Here is a 16026-nt window from a genome sequence, read left to right on the forward strand (position 1 = left end):
GCAGACCTTCCATTCCACCAACCTGTCTATGTCCTTTTGAAGTTTTACACTCCTCACAGTTCACAATACTTACAAGTTTTGAACCATTGGTACCATTTTGAAATTGTACCCGGTACACCAATGTCCAGGTCATTGATATGTATCAGGAAGAGCAGAAGTCTCAACACCAATTCCCTGTGGAACTCCACTAGAAATAGGAACATAGAAATAGGTGCAGAAGTGGGCCATTCAGCCCTTCGAGCCTGCTGCACCATTCAACTTGATCATGGTTCATCTTCTACATCAAAGCCATTTTCCTGCATTGACCTCGTATCCCTTGATATCAGTAATGTGTAGAAATCTATCAATCTTTCTCTCTTGGTGATAGAGCTTCCATCGCCTTCTGGGCTAGTGAATGTACACCCTCCAAATGAAAAGAATTCCTCCTTATCTCAGTCCTAAATGGCCTACTATTCCAAGAATGCACCCCTTGTTTCTAGATTGCTCCAAACAGGGGAAACATCCTGCATGTATGTTGAGCCCTGGAAGAATTTTTTATGTTTCAATGAGATCACCTCCCATTCTTCTGAACTCGAGAGAATACAGGCCTAGCCTCCTCAATCTGTCCTAAAAGGACAATCCCACCATACCAGGAATCAACCTGGTGAGCCTAGTTGCCCTTGAACTGAATGGCTTGCTAGGCCATTTCAGAGGGCAGTTGGGAGTCAACCACATTGCTGTGGCTTTGGAGTCACACATAGGTCAGACCAGGTAAAGACGGCAGCTTTCCTTCCCTAAAGGACATGAGCCAATTTGCAATCTTATGTCAATACTGTTCTGCTTGAAGAAGAAAGTCAGCGTGCCTTTGAAGCTTTCTCTTTGCCCTCCCCGGCAACGTTTTTAGTCAGCGTCCAGTTCACTGTAGTTGATTTTGCAGGAGTTTTGCCTGGATGCTCGTGGAGCTTCCTTTAGGAAGGATACTGGCATTCGTTCGACAGTCCTCCCTTTGAATCTAGAGGATGCGGCGGAGGGTATTGATGATGGAATTTCCCTGGCATTCTTACATGTCACTGATACACAGGCCGGGTCTCACTTGAAAGCAGGAGTGTGAGGACAACTGCTCTAGATAGTAAGACTTTTGTTGACTTGGGAAGGCCATTGTTGTCAAACACTTTGTGGTAAACGTTGTAGGGAGCTGAACTGGCACACTTGATCCGATGTTGGATCCCCTCATCAATGGTGTATTTTGATAGAGGTGGTTGCCAGGGTACGGGAAGTATTCAGCTTATTCCAGAGTTTCATTATTGGAGGTGGAATATTTGGCTGACAAGGCGTGGCTGAACAATGTTGATACACATTATTTTGGCAACAGTCACGGTCAGGCCAAGTAAGCAAAATTCACAGAACGGTTACAGCACAGAAACAGGCCATTCAGCCCATCCTGTCTTCACTGGGCCTCCGAAGGAGCGCTTCACCATTACCTCCACCTTCTGCATGTGACCCTGGACATTCTTCCTTTTCAGATAATAACCCAAATACCTTTTGAATGCCTTGATGCAATCTGCTTTCACTTCACTCTCAGGCAGCACAATCAACATCCTAATCACTTGCTGCGTGAAAAACATTTAGTTCATGTCACCATTACTTCTTTTGCCAATCACCTTGATTAACTCATCCAGCCACCATTAACCATTTATGCAAATATACACCCAGGTTTCTCTGCCCATCTGACCTTCCATTCCACCAACCTGTCTATGTCCTTTTGAAGTTTTACACTCCTCACAGTTCACAATACTTACAAGTTTTGAACCATTGGCACCATTTTGAAATTGTACCCGGTACTCCAAGGTCCAGGTCATTAATATGTATCAGGAAGAGCAGAAGTCTCAACACCAATTCCCTGTGGAACTCCACTAGAAATAGGAACATAGAAATAGGTGCAGAAGTGGGCCATTCAGCCCTTCGGGCCTGCTGCACCATTCAACTTGATCATGGTTCATCTTCTACATCAAAGCCATTTTCCTGCATTGACCTCATATCCCTTGATATCAGTAATGTGTAGAAATCTATCAATCTTTCTCTCTTGGTGATAGAGCTTCCACAGCCTTCTGGGCTAGTGAATGTACACCCTCCTTATCTCAGTCCTAAATGGCCTACCCCTTATTCCAAGAATGCACCCCTTGTTTCTAGATTGCTCCAAACAGGGGAAACATCCTGCATGTATGTTGAGCCCTGGAAGAATTTTTTATGTTTCAATGAGATCACCTCCCATTCCTTTGAACTCTAGAGAATACAGGCCTAGCCTCCTCAATCTGTCCTAAAAGGACAATCCCACCATACCAGGAATCAACCTGGTGAACCTTTGTTGCACTCCCTCCATGGCAAATATATCCTTCCTTAGGTAAGGAGACCAAAACTCTACACAGTACTCCAGGTGCGGTTTCACCAATACTCTCTACAATTGCAGCAAGACATACATATTTATGTACTTAGATCCTCTTTCAGTGATTCTTGAACAAGGATATCCAGCTTCCTTTGGCCATCATCGCTTCCCAATTTCTCACCATTTCAGAAATACTCTGCATTTCTTGTTTTCTTATCAAAGTGGATAGCTTCACAGTTTTCCACACTATATTTCTTCTTCTCACATAGCCTGTCTTGAAGCCTCTCTGTATCCTTCTCACAACTCACATTCCCACCTAGTTTTGTGTCATCCGCAAACTTGGAAAAATTACATTTAGTCCCCACATCCAAATCATTGATATAGTTTATGAATAGCTGGGGCTTGGACACTGATCCTTGTGATATCCAACCAGTCACAACCTGTCAGCCAGAGAATGACCCATTTATTCCTACTTTATGTTTTCTGTCCTTTAACCAATTTTCAGTCCAGTCCAGTATCTTGTTCCCAATCGAATCTGCTCCAAATTTGTTTACTAACATCTTGTGTGGGACTTTATCAAAAGCCTTCTGGAAATCCAAATACACCACATCCACTGGTTCCCCTTTATCTATTCAACTAGTTACATCCTCAATAAACTGAAATAGCTTTGTCAAACATGATTTCCCTTTCATAAATCTACGTTGCTACTGCCCAATCCTACCATTATTTTATAAGTGTCCCATTACCATATCCAATATAATAAATTATCAACTCTGTTTCCTGTCATTCGGCCAAATTTGTATCCATGTAACTATTCTCTCTTTTATTCCATGAGCTCTAACTTTGTTCACCAATGTGTTGTGCGGCACTTTATCCAAAACCTTCTTCACCATATCAACAGCATTCCCTTTATCAACTCTCTCTGTTACCTCATCAAAAATCTCCAGCAAGTTAGCTCAACACAATTTGCCCTGAACAAATCTGCACTGGTTTTCACTAATTAACCCACAATTGCCCAAGTGGCTATTAATTCTGCCCCAAATTATCATTTCAAGAGGCTTCCCCAGGTTAAACTCTCTGGCCTCTAGTTACTGAGTTTACATTTACATGCATTTTTTTTAACAAAGCTGTACCCATTTTCAATTCTCCAGGCCGCTGGCATGACTCCTGAGCCTGAGGAAAATTAGAAAATCATGACCAGTCTCTTTAATTTCCTTCAGTATCATTGGATGCGTCTCATCCAATCCTGCTGCCTTATCAACTTTAAGTACAGTGCAAATTTAAGCCAATCCAGTACCTCCTTCTTGTTAATTTTAAATCCTTCAAGTCTCTGAATTGCCTTCCTTTTCACCATGACCTGCATCACATCTTCTTCTTTGGTAAGGTAGAGGCAAAATGAGCAAGGTTAAAAAGCTTTTCACCTCCGCAGTATTTAACGCTCAAACCAGATGATAATTGATCTTTGATGAGGTGAATACTGCTGTGAGATAGATTGTAAATAGTGTGGGGACTATCAAACTGCCAGTCTCACTTTTATAAGAATCATAAGAACTAGGAGCAGGAGTAGGCAATTCAATACCTCAAGCCTGCTGCGCCATTTAATATGATCATGGCTGATCTCATCTCAGCCTCAACTCCACTTACCTGTCTGTTCACCCTTCAAACCCTTACTAATTAAAAATCTGTCCACCTCTTAACATAGAAACATAGAAGATAGGAGCAAGAGAAGGCCATTCGGCCCTTCGAGCCTGCTCCGCCATTCATCACAATCATGGCTGGTCGTCCAACTGAATAGCCTAATCCTGCTTTCTCCCCATAACCTTTGACCCCATTTGCCTCAAGTGCTATATCCAGCCACCTCTTGAATACATTCAATGTTTTGGCATCAAATACTTCCTGTGATAATGAATTCCACAGGCTCACCACTCTTTGGGTGAAGAAATGTCTCCTCATCTCTATCCTAAATGGTCTACCCTGAATCCTCAGACTGTGACCCCTGATTCTGGACTCCCCCACCATCAAGAATATCCTCCCTGCATCTACCCTGTCTAGTCCTGTTAGAATTTGATAAGTCTCTATGAGATCCCCCCTCATTCATCTGAACTCCAGCGAAAACAATCCTAACCTAGTTGACCTCTCCTCATACATCAGTCCCGCCATCCCTACAATTTTCCTTAAATTTACTCAAAGTCCTGGCATCCACCACACTTGAGGGAATGAATTCCACAGACTTACGACCCTTTGAAAGAAGTAATTTCCTCTCATCTCAGTTCTAAATCTGCCGCCTCTTATCCTAAAACTATACCTCTTGTTCTAGATTGTCCTACAAGAGGAACCGTCCTCTCAATATCTACTTTGTCAATCCCCCTTATCATCTTGCACACCGCAATTAGCTCTCCTCTGATTCTTATAAACTCCAGGGAATATAGGCCTAAACTGCCTAGGCTTCTGGTCCACTGAAGACAGCAGCGGTTATATCATCATGAAGCCAGACCCTTATATGACCCCTCCTCCCAATTCTTTATCCAATGTATTTACAATATATTGCTGTTTACCCAACAGGTGTACTTTACTTAAATTATCCCTTCTCCACCTCTTATCTACCTCCCACCCTCTAGTTTCTGTGTTTACAGGTTCAGGGGGTTTGGAGGCTTTGTAATGCTTCCAGATCCAGTCTTTTTAATAGTTGGAGGAGTGTTAGACACTGTTGGGTAATCCTTGGTGAAGAGGAGGTTACTTTGAATGTGATCATTCTGCTGTTTGGTTGAAATCATAGAAACCCTACAGTGCAGGAAGAGGCCATTCGGCCCATCGAGTCTGCACCGACCACAATCCCACCCAGGCCCTACCCCCATATCCTTACATATTTACCCGCTAATCCCTCTAACCTACGCATCTCAGGACACTAAGGGGCAATTTTAGCATGGCCAATCAACTTAACCCGCACATCTTTGGACTGTGGAAGGAAACCGGAGCACCCGGAGGAAACCCACGCAGACACGAGGAGAATGTGCAAACTCCACACAGACAGTGACCCGAGCCAGGAATCGAACCCAGGTCCCTGGAGCTGTGAAGCAGCAGTGCTAACCATTGTTCTACCGTGCCGCCCGCACGGTTGGTTGATTGATCCTAATTCTCTTTTTAAATTCTTTGGAGCTTAACAGCTCCTTCTCAACCCCCTAAGTCATAGAAATCATAGAAACCCTACAGTGCAGAAGGAGGCCATTCGGCCCATCGAGTCTGCACCGACCACAGTCCCACCCAGGCCCGACCCCCACATATTTACCCGCTAATCTACGCATCCCAGGACTCTAAGGGGCAATTTTTAACCTGGCCAATCAACCTAACCCGCACATCTTTGGACTGTGGGAGGAAACCGGAGCACCCGGAGGAAACCCACGCAGACACGAGGAGAATGTGCAAACTCCACACAGACAGTGACCCGAGCCGGGAATCGAACCCAGGACCCTGGAGCTGTGAAGCAGCAGTGCTAACCACTGTGCTACCGTGCCGCCCTAAGTGTTGTTATCAACCTCATTGGTTTCTCCTATTCCTTACAGGGAGAACAAACTCATGGCTGATTTATACAGCTCGTTGTTTTTCTTCCTATGCATGGTTTGCCATGATGCAGCTTGGGATGGAAGATGTCTCTTCCAGTTGTGTAGGTGTGACTTATCAATGGGCGCACCTTGCAGTTTAGTTTATGTACAACAATGTTCTCATAGGTTTGTTTCTTTGCCTCACTGATGGCTGCTTCTCTGTTCCAGCATCGTCTGGCTAACCCTTGTACTGATGATGTGGAGATGCCGGCGTTGGACTGGGGTAAACACAGTAAGAGGTCTCACAACACCAGGTTAAAGTCCAACAGGTTTACTTGGTAGCAAAAGCCACTAGCTTTCGAAGCGCTGCTTCTTCATCAGGTGACTGATGAAGAAACAGCACTTCGAAAGCTAGTGGCTTTTGCTACCAAGTAAACCTGTTGGACTTAACCTGGTGTTGTGAGGCTTCTTACTGTGTTAACCCTTGTACTGGCCAGAGGTTGCAGCATCTATGTTGTGATGTCTTGAGGTATCTAATCAACTAAAGTTGGAGCCAGAGGTTGAGGCTCATCTTGCTGCTGGTTCATCTCTTACCTGCCTTTCACTTGAGGCATCATGGTGACCACCTGAGTGGTTGGCTGATCTGATCAATGAGGAACCTCTGGCACCTGTAAAGAAAATGGACAAACCGCCCCTGCAAAGTGTGAAGACGATTCAGAACTGAAGTCCCAGTGGAGAACACCGTTTCCTGTTGGGGTTCTCAGGAACTTGCAGTTTTGTGTAACTCAAGCCAGAGGTTGTTTTGATATCTTCTGCCATTTTAAGAAGGTTTAGGGCAACACAGGCATCTCTGCTCAGAGGGAAAAGGACTGGTTATTGATGATGGATATGACTACAATGATTTGTTTGCCATCATACCTTAAGGGTTCCAGAATCATGCCTATAATCGGAAGTCGGATTCCTCTGGGCCTGTAGAGTGGTGCGTCTGTCGTTTGTAGCCAGCGATCTTTTAGCCTTGGTTCCTTGTCCAGGAGGACCATAACACTGTCTTCCTGTCCAATGTAAAGTTTGTGAGATGACTGTTAACCAATATGTCAGTTTTCTAGAATGAAAATCCCTTGCCATAGAATAATCTCTACAGTGCAGAAGGAGGCCATTCGGCCCAACGAGTCTGCACTGATACTTACCCAGGCTTACCCGTAACCCCATGTATTTACCACGCTAATCTTCCTAACCTATATACCTTGGGACATTAAGGGACAATCAACCTACCCTGCACATCTTCAGGCTATGGGAAGAAACCGGAGAAAACCCACGCAGACACGGGGAGAATGTGCCAACTCCACACAGACACCCAAGGCTGGAGTTGACTTGATTTGATTTATTATCGTCACATGTATTAACATACAGTGAAAAGTATTGTTTCTTGCGCGCTATACAGACAAAGCATACCGTTCATAGAGAAGGAAAGGAGAGAGTGCAGAATGTAGTGTTACAGTCATAGCTAGGGTGTAGAGAAAGATCAACTTAATGCAAGGTAAGTCCATTCAAAAGTCTGACAGCAGCAGGCAACAGAGCCGGTTGGTACGTGACCTCAGACTTTTATATATTTTTCCCGACGGAAGAAGGTGGAAGAGAGAATGTCCGGGGTGTGTGGGGTCCTTAATTATGCTGGCTGTTTTGCCGAGGCAGCGGGAAGTGTAGACAGAGTCAATGGATGGGAGGCTGGTTTGTGTGATGGATTGGGCAACATTCACGACCTTTTGTAGTTCCTTGCGGTCTTGGGCAGAGCAGGAGCCTTACCAAGCTGTGATACAACCAGAAAGAAAGAATTGAACGCGGGTCCCTGATGCTGTGAGGCAGCAGGGTTAACCACTGTGCCACCGTGCCTCTTATCTTTGACCTCACCTAAGAAGCATGGTTGTGTTTCTTCTTGATCTCATAAATCAACTGAGGACCATGTGGGGAGGTCCAAAACTAAGGGTCACAGACTAAGAATAAGGGGTAAGCCATTCAAGACTGAAATGAGGAAGAACCTCTTCACTCAGAGAGTTGTGAACCTGTGGAATTCTCTACCACAGAAAGCTGTTGGGGCCTGTTCATTAGATATGTTCAAGAGGGAGCTGGATGTGGACCTTGTGGCTAAAGGGATCAAGGGGTATAGAGAGAAAGCGGGAGTGGGATACTGAAAGTGCATGATCAGCTATGATCATATTGAATGGTGGTGCAGGCTTGAAGGGCTGAATGGCCTACTCCTGCCCCTATTTTCTATGTTTCTATTTTCAGCTGGGCATTTTATTGTGTAAGCTTTGTGTTGCAATTAAAACACTGTGCTAAGACTGCCGGACATTGATTATGCCTATGTGATTGCTTGGCTCCACAACGCTGGCATGCTTGCCGACCCTCTAGAAGTTGGTTAGGGTATTGCTTCTCTTGGCCTGGAGTGTTCCTGCTCCTCTGCTGTTTTACTCGTTGGACAGTTGGAGTGCTCTGTACCATGACTTGCCTTCACCCCTGAGGATGAGTCTGCACTCTAAATGGATTTCCAATGCCTGATGACTGAATGGCCTTTTCAAGGATCAGATCTTCTTAGCTTGAAGCATGCATTGTCCAGCACTCCGACAACATTTCTGTCCCAGATTAGCTCTAATCCTGGTCATCATGGGTGTAGCCTTCAGCCATTCTCTACAGCTCATTAATGAAGTAGTCAACAGGTTCTACTTGCTGTTCAACATGTTTGTTAAACTTTGCTCTTTCAAGGACCTTGTTACTGCTCAAATTAAAATATGTGTTAAATAATTTTTAAGCTTCATCAAATTTTGCTGAGGACTCATTGATTCCTTGTTTAGCTATTATATCATCGACAATTGGACCAACAGAATAAAGCAGCGTGTTAACCTGTTCAGAGTTTGTCCTTTTGTCTGGAATCATGTATCTGAAGAGCGTCTTTCTCTAATGTCCCCAATTTTGTGACTGGCTTGGGCCTTGGATGAGTCCAAACTGATCTGGTAAAGTAGATTTTAGATCCACAGTCATTTAAAATTAAAATTGTGCAAGCTTTAAATGCTGTTAGGGAATCAAAGATGGTGCTGCCTCAATGCTTCTTTTCAATGGGATTTCCCAGAAGTGTTCATTTTCATGGGCTCCTGTGGTAATGGCATTTGCAATTTCTGAGTTTTTAAGTTTTCAGCAGCGATTCGCTGAATTGTCCTTTATGAGACCTCCCTGCTCTATCGAAGTACTTTCATGCCATGAGACTGCCGATTCCCAGCTTTAGCTAGGTTTTTTAACTGCCAATTAATATTAGAGTTATATGAATTTTTTGATTGGAGCGAGCTCGGCTACCGTGTGGCCAGGCACCGACCTGGGCTGTTTGCGATGCATTTTAAAATGGAAATTCTTACTGCGTAGTTTTAAAATTTGTTTTGGACAAGAACTTAAGTTCTTTAACTCACCCCTGCTAGTTCTTCTGACTCTGCAACCTTTGGGTATTGAAACCGGACTCACACAGAGTCTTCTGCTACAGTGTAGTGTTTTATTTTTGCCTCCAGTGCAGCTTTGGAACTTTATGCTGGTGATCTCATTCGGCACCTTTACTTCTGGTGCTTCCCGTCTTGTGGGAATGTTGCTTTTCCATGTTCCAGGTTCAAATTTCTTCTTCAGCTTCTGTGAGGTTCGGGATTGTTTTGATAGCTGCCACCATGTTGTATGATGTTGTGTGCGGTTCTGTAAATCAGATTAAGAGTTTCCGAGTCTTGTATAGTGTAACAATAAGTGTTTATCAACTACTTGTAGTAGTTGGCACGGTCGGCACAGTGGTTAGCACTGCTGCCTCACAGCACCAGGGACCCGGGTTCGATTCCCGGCTTCGGTCACTGTCTGCGCGGAGTCTGCACGTTCTCCCTGTGTCTGCATGGGTTTCCTCCAGGTGCTCCGGTTTCCTCCCACCATCCAAAGGTGTGCAGTTTAGGTACATTGGCCATGCTAAATCTCTCTCAGTGTACCTAAACAGGCATTGGAGTGTGGCGACAAGGGGATGTTCACAGTAACTTCATTAATGTTAATGTAAACCTACTTGTGACTAATAAATAAACTTTTGTAACTATGTGCACAGCATAAGGTCTAGACTAGGTGCCGCCTTCATGCTTGCCTCTACACATGTCTGTGTCCACTGCAAGACTGCCCTCTAGATTCAGTTCACGTATTCTTTTATATCACATTGTGGGTAGTACTGTACCCAGTTCCACATTAACCCTTTCTATGCCAGAACCTTACATGACAGAAGCAACTCACCCTCGATCTCAAAGGACTACCTAAGAAGAAGACGTATTCCTATATCATGTATCAAACAATGCCAACATTTGTTTGTCCTTCACCCTTGAGCCTGCTAGCAACGAACCAAACTGAACCAGACTGTTGGCAAGTTTGTGTCATATTTGACTCTAAGATGTGCCTCTGATCATTATCTACTTCATCGCTAAGGCTGCCTACTTCATCTCTGTAACATTCCTCAGCTGATCTGCTGCAGAAACCTTCCTCCATGCCTTTGTAAGCTCTAATCTTGACCGTTCCAATGCTCACCTGGCTGGCCTCCATCTTTCTCCCTCGATAAACTTGAATTTATCTAAAACCATACTGCCTGATCCTGAATCGCACAAAGCTTTCTTCAACAGCACCTTCCAACCTCGCTACCATCTACAAGGACAAGGGCAGCAGGCATACAGGAACGCATTAAGTTTCTATGTTCTTCAAGCTCTCCTCCAAGCCACGTGACACCCTGATTTAGAAAGTTATGGTTATTTATTGTAACTGGATCAAAATCCTGAAACTCTATTCCTATCAAAATTGCGGACGTACTTTGACAATATAGTGCTTCAAGAAGATGGCCCAGTGCTGCTTTCCCTTGGGCAATAACTGCTGACCTTGCCAGTTACCACGTCCCATGGATGAATATTAGAAGTACTGTCACGCATCACTGTTACTGATCTACAACAGTTCTCGGGTCTGACCTTCCTTTCTCTGTAAGCTTTTCCAGCCTTCCTTCCCTCTGAGAGCCATGTGTTGCTCCGTCCATGTCCCCTTATGTCCCACTCCATTTGCTTCACCATTGCTCACTGTAGTAGCAGGCGGCAACTCGATGTGGCTCCAACAACAAAGGGTTTATTAAACTATTATAACTATATACAAGATAATACCTGACAGGTCTATTCTCTTTTCCTCCCTGGCTCCAACTGAAGGTCGTCCTGTCCCAGGACATGTGCCCTCACTCCCGATAGGTCCGTCTTCCCGTGCGGCTGCTCCATAGGGTCCAGCCCGATCACGTGCCCTACAAAGGATTACTCCTTAAAGGGGCCACAATAACCAAGATTATGGCCATTTGCTGTAAGTCCCTTCCCAACATCTCCTCTTTGGAGCAATATCTACTTTTGTTTGATGACACAGTCCAAGATTTTGAGATCTTTTTTCTATGCCAAAAGTACAACATAGAAACATAAAAGATAAGAGCAGGAGGAAGCAATTCGGGCCTTTGAGCCTGCTCTGCCATTCATCATGATCGTCTGACTCAATAGCCTAATCCTGCTTTCTCCCCATAACCTTTGATCCCATTCACCCCAAGTGCTTTATCTAGCCATCTCTTGAATACATTCAATGTTTTGGCATCAACTACTTCCTGTGGTAATGAATTCCACAGGCTCACCACTCTTTTGGTGAAGAAATGTCTCCTCACTTCCGTCCTAAATGGTCTACCCTGAATCCACAGACTGTGACCCCTGGTTCTGGACTCCCCCACCATCGGGAACATCCTCCCTGCATCTATCCTGTCTAATCCTGTCAGAGTTTTATAAGTCTCTATGAGATCCCCCCTCATTCGTCTGATCTTCAATGAAAACAATCCTGAACTAGTCAATCTCTCCCCATACATCAGTCCCGCCATACCCAGAATCAGCCTGTAATCAACGTAAATGCATGTTGCCATCTTACGCTGAACATTTCACATTCCACATCACCTACTTGCCACATAATACAGATGATTGAATGTCTTAGTTGATCCATACAATGAGTTGAATTTCTTTGATCGATAGTCTATTACAATGCTTCCATCATCTCGGTTTGAATGGTAATACAGAATACCTTTGACTCTTGCTCTTGTTTACACGAGAAGGCTGTACATTTTATCCTTGAGCAATCACATAATTCAGAAGACATTTTTGCCAGAAGACCTTTTGGCAGCTGTTGTTCTGTAAAGGACTATAATGCTGACAGACTCATTTCATTTGAGTATCAGGGAAATTACCAGTGCAACAAAATTAATTCTGACTCTTTTCTGAGCACAAGGCTTGTCATGGTTCAAAACTTCTGTAAGCAGCAGAGGAAATCATATATCATTGCAGAACTTATAAAAAAACGTTTGGCTGAACACCAAGTCACAGTAGGTTGCGAATAACAAGGCCACCCAAGTCCACCAATTGTGAAACAGAGTTTAAAACTCTGGTAGTGCTTAAAATATGAATTATTGAAGTACCGTGCTGTTTCGGGCGATAATTGCTGGTAATATTTTCAGTATCGAAACTCATCACAATTCAAATCTTGTTGAAGGTTATTAACCAGAGAATGTCAGAGGTGGCAAACCAACTAGATGAGAGATTAATTGGGTTATCAATGACAGTGAAACATTAACTGTGTTGCCACAATTAACAGAATATAACCTTGAAGGTGGTTTATTCAGCATTTCACATTTGGAAATAAAGACAAGGATGTGAATGTTCTCAGGACGTTAATTCTGAATAGGTATGGCCATGCTAAACCACAAGCACCATCGACATATATCTACCAATATTTAAATGAAAATGTCAGAGATATCAATTTGGATTGTACCACAGCATTTCTTTTATCTGATTAATCAATCCAATTTGATTTTCAAGTTTGCTGACGTCACCACCGTAATGGGTCGGATCTCAAACAATTACGAACATGTACCTGTCTATATCAACGGAGACGAAGTAGAAAGGGTCGAGAGCTTCAAGTTTTTAGGTACCCAGATCACCAACAACCTGTCCTGGTCCCCCCATGCTGACACTATAGTTAAGAAAGCCCACCAATGCCTCGACTTTCTCAGAAGACTAAGGAAATTTGGCATGTCACCTACGACTCTCACCAACTTTTACAAATGCACCATAGAAAGCATTCTTGTATCACAGTTTGGTATGGCTCTTGCTCTGCCCAAGACCGCAAGAAACTACCAAAGACCGTGAATGTAGCCCAATCCATCACGCAAACCAGCCTCCCATCTATTGACTCTGTCTACACTTCCCGCTGCCTCGGCAAAGCAACCAGCATAATTAAGGACTCCACACACTCTGGACATTCTCCCTTCCACCTTCTTCCGTCGAGAAAAAGATACAAAAGTCTAAGGTTGCGTACCAATCGACTCAAGAACAGCTTCTTCCCTGCTGCTGTCAGACTTTCGAAAGGACTTACCTTGCATTAAGTTGATCTTTCTCTACACCCTAGCTATGACTGTAACACTACATTCTGCACTCTCTCGTTTCCTTCTCTATGAACGGTATGTTTTGTCTGTATAGTGTGCAAGAACAATACTTTTCATTGTATGCTAATACATGTTAAATAATAAATCAAAACAAATCAAATACTTCAGGTGTTGGAGCTGATCATTTGGGGGTGATCTTGAGCCCACGTTCGCCACCTGCCAGGTTGCCTACAAGAGCTCAAGATCCAGAAGTTGCAGTTCTCGCTAGTGAGACCATGAATGGGCATGAACCTGCTTTGCATTGATTTGAATGCATTTAAATATTATTAACCCAACCCCCTGGCCAGATATTGGCTCACCAACAATTTACATTGCACTTGCATGACGTCATGCCTTCGTGGTTTACAACAGGTTCATACCGCCTTGCACCTGTCGTGGGGGTCTCCTCGGGTGAGCAAAGGTAAGTATACCCCCCAGGGGTGAGGGACATGGCCAGACAATGGCCTGGCAATGCCCCTGGCACTGCCCCAGGCACAGGTTGGCACTTCCAGGCTGGCACAGCAAGGGTGGCACCATGCTGTGAAACACACCCCCTTGATTTTTTTGACAGAGTGTCGTAAGATCAGGAGAGGAAAGTGACCAGTTTCTCTGAAAGCAACATGCCGTTTTTCTCACTGGTAACCACACTGCGATGTTTTGGTAAGATTTAATCCAGTGACACAGCTCTATTGAAATGTCCAACTTTTCAGATCTCATCCTTTGGAAAGAATTCATTAATGTTCGCAACAAATCTCCACATGTGGATATTATTTCTTGCATCGTTGTATTAGAGTATAATACGGCAAGGTCAGACATCATTTCAGAAAAAGGTGAATTGTCGGATAGTGGTTCGTACTTCTGCTCATATTTGGGTTGCAATTCAGCCACTCATTAGAAATTGATCCATTTATTTGATTGCACAAATTACAAATTAAAAGAATTGAGATGATTTCAGAATCTGCCCATCTTGCAAAATGAAACCAGTCTGTGCTTGGAGGGACCTGTATTAACGTCATCAACAATAAAATCAAACTTTATAAAAGCATTAACTACCATTGCTGATGTTGAAGATTCACCTGATGCTGAGAAATAGTTACAAAGATAGACCATTGCATAAGATCGTACAAAATGATAAAAGACCACCTGACAAGCCCAAATGCATTGATGTTCATGTACAATATACCTCGAGACTGGATAATCCCATATATTTAACCTTCTGAGGAAAAATTATGCATCATTGGCTCCAAGCTGTGAAAACCTAACTAAATCTAATTGACTCAAAACCTAACCAAAAGGGGGTGAATTTTATGCCCTACTTATATTGGAAGGTGGGCTGCATGTAAAATGAAGTGTGTGGTCAGCCCACTGCCTTCCAGTTCATCCCCAATCTAACCGCCATATTATGGGGGCGGCTGAGACATCAAACAGTCCCTTGCCCACCCTTAGGCCAATGAGGGCTTTAAGTGGCCAATTAATGGCCACATAAGGCCCTCATTCTGCCTCTGATGTAATAATATGGGCGGCATGGTGACACACTGGTTAGCACTGCTGCCTCACAGCGCCAGGGTTCAATTCCAGCCTCAGGTCACTGTCTGTGTGGAGTTTGCACGTTCTCCCCGTGTCTGCGTGGGTTTCCTCCCATAGTCCAAAGGTGTGTGGGTTAGGTTGATTGGCCATGCTAAATTGACCCTAGTGTCAGGGGGATTAGCAGGGTAAATGCATGGGGTTATGGGGATAGGGCCTGGGTGGGATTATGGTCGGTGCAGACTCGATGGGTTGAATGGCCTCCTTCTGCACTTAGGATTGTATGATTCCATGAATATATGCAACTGGGGAAAGCGGAAGGAAGGCAGAATGCCTGGCAGCTTTGACGGCATTGGGCTGCTGTCGGAAAGGAAAGGGGAGTGGAAATGTTACCTCCTTTGAGAGGCCCCTGTGACCATCAATGGCACTAACCCTAACATAGCATCCAACCCTTCATACTGCCTTGTCACCCTCACTAGGATCTCCAATCCGTGCCTGACTAATATGCCCCGGCTTTCCTTCAAATCCAGGAGACATCTTCCTCACAGCCTGTACTCCCAGTGGTGGCTACTTATCTCTTCCAGTGCGACAGAGACTACAGTTTGGTCAGGAGCTCTCTCAGGTGGGATTTCCTGTCCCCGAAGGGCTGAAGTCCTACTCTCAAGCTGGATGTCTGGTTGGCACGGTGCTGGCAGACATTTTGCTCAGAGGGTGGGGACAGGTAATCTGTCCCCATGCTAAAATCCACCTGAATGTTTATCCATCTCCATTAATCAATTATGGTTTACTGCCCTCTACAGACAAGGCGACCCCCTAACCCACACATGTATGTCCTATATTGTGTTTAACCCATAACTGTTCCTACAACCTCGAACCACATTTTTAAGCAGATATTTATATACTTTTGAGAAAGTTAATCTGTGCCATATCAATTATTTTTGTTGGGATAGTGTTTGACTGACATATCTACCATTGCTCTGGCACCAATTCTTACTTCTCATTTTGCTTAGGACTAAGCTATGTAACACCTTAGTCCTCTATTTAAAGTAAGTAATCAATTATTTTCATAGAAT

This window comes from Mustelus asterias, chromosome 12, assembly GCF_964213995.1.
Source record: "Mustelus asterias chromosome 12, sMusAst1.hap1.1, whole genome shotgun sequence".
Taxonomy (NCBI): Eukaryota; Metazoa; Chordata; class Chondrichthyes; order Carcharhiniformes; family Triakidae; genus Mustelus; species Mustelus asterias.